The sequence below is a fragment of the Mus pahari genome, chromosome 18 (assembly GCF_900095145.1).
Source record: "Mus pahari chromosome 18, PAHARI_EIJ_v1.1, whole genome shotgun sequence".
NCBI classification, from domain to species: Eukaryota; Metazoa; Chordata; class Mammalia; order Rodentia; family Muridae; genus Mus; species Mus pahari.
Window position 1 is genome coordinate 58,290,386 of NC_034607.1, and position 6,367 is coordinate 58,296,752.

Sequence of the window (6,367 nt, forward strand, 5' to 3'; positions counted from 1 at the left end):
GACTTCCAAAGTGGTTTTACTAGTTTGCAGTCCCAACAGTAATGAAGGCGTGTTCCTCTTGCTCCACTGCTTCACCAGCATGTGTTGTCATTGGGTTTTTGATCTTAGCCATTCTGATAAGTGTAAGATAGAATCTCACAGTTGTTTTGATTTGCATTTCCCTGATGACTAAGGATGCTGAACATTTCATTAAGTGTTTCTGGGTCATTAGAGATTCCTCTGTTAAGAACTCTATCTTTATAATTTTTTTTTTAAAAATCAGATTATTTGCTTTACTTTGCTATGTCTAATTTCTTGTGTTCTTTACATATTTTGAATAGCAGTCCTCTGTCAGATGTAGGATTGGTGAAGACCTTTTCCTATTGTGTAGGCTGCCATTTTGTCCTATTTATGGTGTTGTTAGCCTTAGAGAAGCTTTTCTGTTTCTTGAGATTCTACTTACTAATTGTTCATTTTAGAGTATGAACTACTGGTATTCTGTTCAGGAATTTGTCTTCTGCATCAATGTTTTCAAGGTAGTTCCCTATTTCTCTTCTGTTAGATTTAGTATGTTCAGCTTTATGTTGAGGTCTTTGATACACTTGGACTTGTGTTTTGTGCAGGATGATAAGGATGTATCTATTTGCATTCTTCTACATGCAGACATCCAATAAGACCAGCATCATTTGTTGAGGATGCTTTTTTTTTTTTTTTTGCTTTTTTTTCTATTATATGTTTTTTGTTTGTTTGTTCGTAAAAAAATCAAGTGTCCATAAGTGTGTGAGGTTTATTTCTGGATCTTCAATTCTATTCCTTTGATCAACCTGTCTGTTTTTATGCTAATACCATGCCAGTTTTTATTGCTATTGCTCTTCAATACAGCTTGAAATCAGGAATGGTGATATATCCAGAAGTTCTTTTATGGTGCAGGATTATTTTTTAGATATTCTGGGCTCTTAGTGTAACTCTAACCAAGCAAGTGAAAGATCTATATGACAAAAACTTCAAGAAAGAAATTGAGCAAGATATAAGAAGATGGAAAAATCTTCTAAGCTCATGGATCAGAAAGATTAACATAGTAAAAATGGCCATCTTACCAAAAAAATCTAAGGATTCCATTCAATTCCATACAATTCCCATAAAGAACCAGCACAATTCTTCACAGACATTAAAAGATCAATTCTCAACCTTTATAGAAAATCTAAGAAGTTTTCTTTCATCTGTGGGTGAGTCAGGTATTTTTCTTATACATTGAGCTGAACATTGTTCATTCACAGAATTCCACCTTAATCCTCGTTTAGTGTGTAACAAGATGTTGGACACATTGGGAGTACTTAGGTCAATATCTATTGATTACCAATTGAGTAAATGAAAAATTAAAAATGCTCAGGGTATTACACACAATAAAGGCAGAATAATCTTTCAGCATCCAATCAGGTGAAGAGAATTATTAATTTTGGGGATGAATATTTATTGTATTTTAGTCTGATCCTGGTATACAGTTTCAAAATTAAGCTTAATTACTATTTCTAGATGTAAAAATTAAAATTTTTCCCATTGAAAGTTTTTTTTGTTTGTTTTTTTGTTTGTTTTTTTTTTTCCTGAGATGGGATTTTGTTAAGAAGTGACTCTTTAGGCACTTATGTATTGTAGGGCAGCAGATCTCACTCAACAGTTGGTTTAGGATTCCTGTCACCTCATCCTTGTATACCTGCTCATTCATGTGTCATACAGACAGACATGCACTTAAGGAATTACATAAAGACTAGGCATTCTAATAGGTGCTAACTATTGCAGGTCTACAGTGAGGAAACACCCTACATTTTTCACCTTAAATCTAAATGTCTATGTTGGAATATAGTAAAAGGTTTATTATATCAATTAATTTTTAAATATTTTTATTAGATATTTTCTTTATTTACATTTAAAATGTTATCCCCTTTCCTGGTTTCCCCTATGAAAACCCCTATCCCTTCCCCCACTTCCCCTGTTCACCAACCCACCCACTCCTACTTCCTGGCCCTGGAATTCCCCTATACTGGGGCATAAAACCTTCACAGCATGAGGTTATATCAAGGGCCTCTCCTCCCATTGATTACCATGAAGGGCATCCTCTGCTACATATGCAGATGGAGCCAGGAGTCTCACCATGTGTATACTTTGGCTGGTGGTTTAGTCCCTGGGAGCTTTGGGGATACTGGTCATTTCATATTGCTGTTCCTCCTATGGGGCTGCAACCCCATTCAGCTTCTTGGGTCCTTTTACTAGCTCCTTCATTGGGGATCCTGTGCTCAGTCCAATGGATGTCTGTGAGCACCCACTTTTGTATTTGTCAGGCACTAGCAGAACCTCTCAGGAGACAGCTATATCAGGCTCCTTTCAGCAAGCTCTTGTTGGCATCCACAACAGTGTCTGGTTTTGGTGGTTGTCTATGGGATGGATCACCAGGTGGGGCAGTCTCTGGATGGTCATTCCTTCAGTCTCTGCTCCATATTTTGTCTCTGTAACTCCTTCCATGGGCATTTTGTTCCACCTTCTAAGAAGGATGGAAGTATCCACACTTTGGTCTTCCTTCTTGAATTTCATGTGGTTTTTTAATTGTATCTTGGGTATTCTGAGCTTCTGTGCTAATATCCACTTATCAGTGAGTGAATATCATGTGTGTTCTTTTGTGATTGGGTTACCTCACTCAGGATGATATTTTTTCAGATCCATCCATTTGCCTAAGAATTTCATAAATTCATTGTTTTTAATAGCTGCATAGTACTCCATCATGTAAATGTACCACATATTCTGTATCCATTCCTCTGTTGAGGGACATCTAGGTTTTTGCCAGCTTCTGGATATTATAAATAAGACTGATATAAACATAGTGGAGAATGTGTCCTTATTACATGTTGGAGCATCTTCTGGATATATACCAAGGAGTGGTATTGTTGGGTCCTCAAGTAGTACTGTGTCCAACTCTCTGTGGAACCACCAAATTGATTTCCAGAGTGGTTGTACCAGCTTACAATCCCATCAGCAATGGAGGAGTGTTCCTCTTTCTCCACATCCTCACCAGCATCTACTGAGTTTTTGATCTTAGCCATTCTGACTGGTGTGAGGTGGAATCTCAGGGTTGTTTTGATTTGCATTTCCCTGATGACTCAGGATGTTGAACATTTTCTTAGTTTCTCAACTGAGGAATACCAAATGGATGAGAAGCACCTAAAAAATGTTCCACATCCCATATCACTTACTTTAAACTTTTTTCTTTATGTAGTTGTTGTCACCATTACATGACAGGAGAGTAAAACTGAGGCTCAGAGTTAAACTATGGGTTTTTCTGTTTTGTTTTGTTTTTATTTTTTGATCATGTAATTCAAGAAATTAGTATTTAAGCTCAGCTCTAACTAATCCTGTGATTTGAATATATTGTAAACATAAAATTCTTCCAGGTGCATGTCAGAAACTGTACCACTTGGTGAATGATTGTAAAAAGTTTTGTGGTTCTAATCCAGACTGGTCTTCATAGGAAGACTGTCTCAAAAACCGAGTCAAATGAACAAACCAACAACCAAACACCCATTAAAATATCAGAAGCCTGAATTTAACACAACAAAACAAACAAAACAAAAAACAAAAACAACTGAGTTAGTAATTATGTTTCTTGCTAGTCTGATTAAAACACACACACACACACACACACACACACACTCACTCACACACACATCTTGAAATGCATCTATGTAGAATATTTATGTATCCAGATTAAATTGCTCATGTCACATTCTAACGCTATTGACTGAATTGCTATGCTTATGAGGGAGTTCTGGGACATAGAAAATGACATTTGTACATAACATCATTTTTCCCCCAAGACTTTTACCTTCTTCCTCTTTTCCCCCACTAAGCGGTAAGCTAGTTCTATTTTCTAGGAGACAAACAACTGCTTTATACTCCAACTCTCTTAAATGTTCTTTGGTAACATTCATGAGAAATAATGAATCCTCGCTGAAAAATTACTGGCCAAAAAAAATAAATAAATAAGGAAAGGAGTCATCATGTTCTTCGTCTGCTTCTCATGTATATCTGATTGTTTCAGCCAAAGCAATGGTTTCTGATTCCTCTTTCTCTCCCCTCCCTACTGATCAGCTCCCCAGAGTGCTGGGTACAGAGCATGGCTTAATAAATGTGTGTTCAGTTGACAGGAGCAGGAGCCAGGGGCTGAGCAGATCTCACAGTATCATGCCAGCTCCTGAATAATTGAGCATAGTCTGTGTGATTAATGCATTTATGTATTCAACTTGTATTAGCAATATCCTCCCTGCCATCTTCCTGCCATTTCTCTCAGCCTTCAATAATACATTTGCAGAAAGCCTCCTAAAAAGTGTGCTTGTTAATAAAACAAACAAGAGAGGCATGTGCTAGGATAAAAAGTGTTAGGGGGCTATTTATTTGACAATATATAAGCAATTCACGTAAATGTTCTGTTTCATGCATATACACAGATTTTAGATCTAGACAATCAAGAACTTCTCAGCAGCAACTAAGATTGAAAAATGATATATTCATGAGATGGTAAGTTTATTATACTAGTCAGGTCTATTTTTTCTTTTTATTATGTTTCTTATGAATAAAATGCATACACAATATATAAAAAAATTTCCCATTCAAGGTCATAAATGATGTTTTACTTCATAGAAATAACACTGTACAAGCTCTAAGTAATATTTCCTCTTAAGTAAAATGATTCACAATATTGCTAGAAAAAGTGGTTAAGCATTTGCCTTTTTTTCACTAAAAAGAGAAATAGGTATTTCTTGTATAATGCTTCCACCTTTTCAACCAAAGAGGTAGGATCAGAGGTAAAGGCAAACAGTATTAATCAGGTTTTACCCTGCATACCAACATAGAAAGGACATTGATCAGATCCACTTAGATTTAGTATATTATACAAAAGAGCATCTAATAAGACTTTTCTTTTTTCTTTTATTGAAAGTAGATTCCCTGTCTACAGTTACCTCGCCCTCCACTCTTCTCAATTCCTCCCCTTCCATTTCCCTTCAGAAAATCACAGGCCACCAAGAGACAACTGGCCCTGTGGCTGGTCACCATGTGCAGATCAGGGCAGTTCTTGTCCATTCAGATTACCTACCTGATGCTGCTGAAGGTAGCTGAAATACTCTTGTTAATGGAAGTACTTTTGATGATGGCCCTTTTGATGGTGGTCCTCATGTAAGAAGCAGGTTTTCACTCACTGGACCTATGTTTCATAACCACCATGACCCCTGTGCCATTGGCTGCAGGCTCCACTCCCAGGGTCTTGCAGTAAATTAGACCATTGGAGTGGAAGGAATTGTGGACCTTCAGGTTATTTGGCTCAGTGCTGTAAATCTGCTTATTCCTCTTGATCAAGAAACTGGAGCAGAAACTGAAGGAAAAGCCATCCAGTGACTGTCCCACCTGGAGATCCATCCCATATACAGTTACCAAACCCATACACTATTATGGATGCCAACAAGTGATTGTTGACAGAAGCTTCTTATAGTTGTCTTGTGAGAGGTTCTGCCAGTGCCTGACAAATACAGAAGTGGACTCACAGCCATCCATTGAACTGAGTACAGGGTCCCCAATGAAGGAGCTAGAGAAAGGACCTAAGGAGCTGCAGGGGTTTGCAGCCCCATAGGATGAACAACAATATGAACTGACCAGTACCCCCAGAGCTCCCAGGGACTCTAAACCACCAACCAAAGAGTATACATGGAGGGACTCAAGGCTCCAGCTGTATATTTAGCAGAGAATGGCACTGTGGGACATCAATGAGAGGAGAAGTCCTTGGTCTTGTGAAGGTTCAATGCCCTAGTGTAGGGGAATGCCAGCCAGGAAAGGGAAACAGGAGTGGGTGGTAAGGGAGTAGGGGGAGCAGGGATGTGATAGGAAGGATTTCGGAGCGGAAATGAGGAAAGGGGATAAAATTTGCAATGTAAATAAAGAAAATATCTAACGAAGAAGAAGAAGAAGAAGAAGAAGAAGAAGAAGAAGAAGAAGAAGAAGAAGAAGAAGAAGAAGAAGAAGAAGAAGAAGAAGAAGAAGAAGAAGAAGAAGAAGAAGAAGAAGAAGAAGAAGGCGGCAACTGGAGCAGTTCCAAATGACCATTGATTTCAGATGTGCGGACATTGCGGAAGCTCCTATCCCTAGGACTGCGAGACAGAAAGAGCTATACTTTCTATTAAGATATGTTTTCTAGCTGGGAAATGGTGGTGCATGCCTTTAATCCCAGCACTGGGGAGGCAGAGGCAAGCAGGTTTCTGAGTTCAAGGCCAGCCTGGTCTACAGAGTGAGTTCCAGGACAGCTAGGACTATACGAGAAACTCTGTCTCAAAAAACAAAACAATAACGAAAA

General features: G+C 38.2%; 1 pseudogene; it reads right to left on the bottom strand.

Annotated features, from left to right (window-relative positions):
* Window positions 1-5,214: 5,214 nt before the first annotated feature.
* On the bottom strand, window positions 5,215-6,141 carry LOC110335511 (annotated as a pseudogene).
* Between the last annotated feature and the right edge of the window lie 226 nt (window positions 6,142-6,367).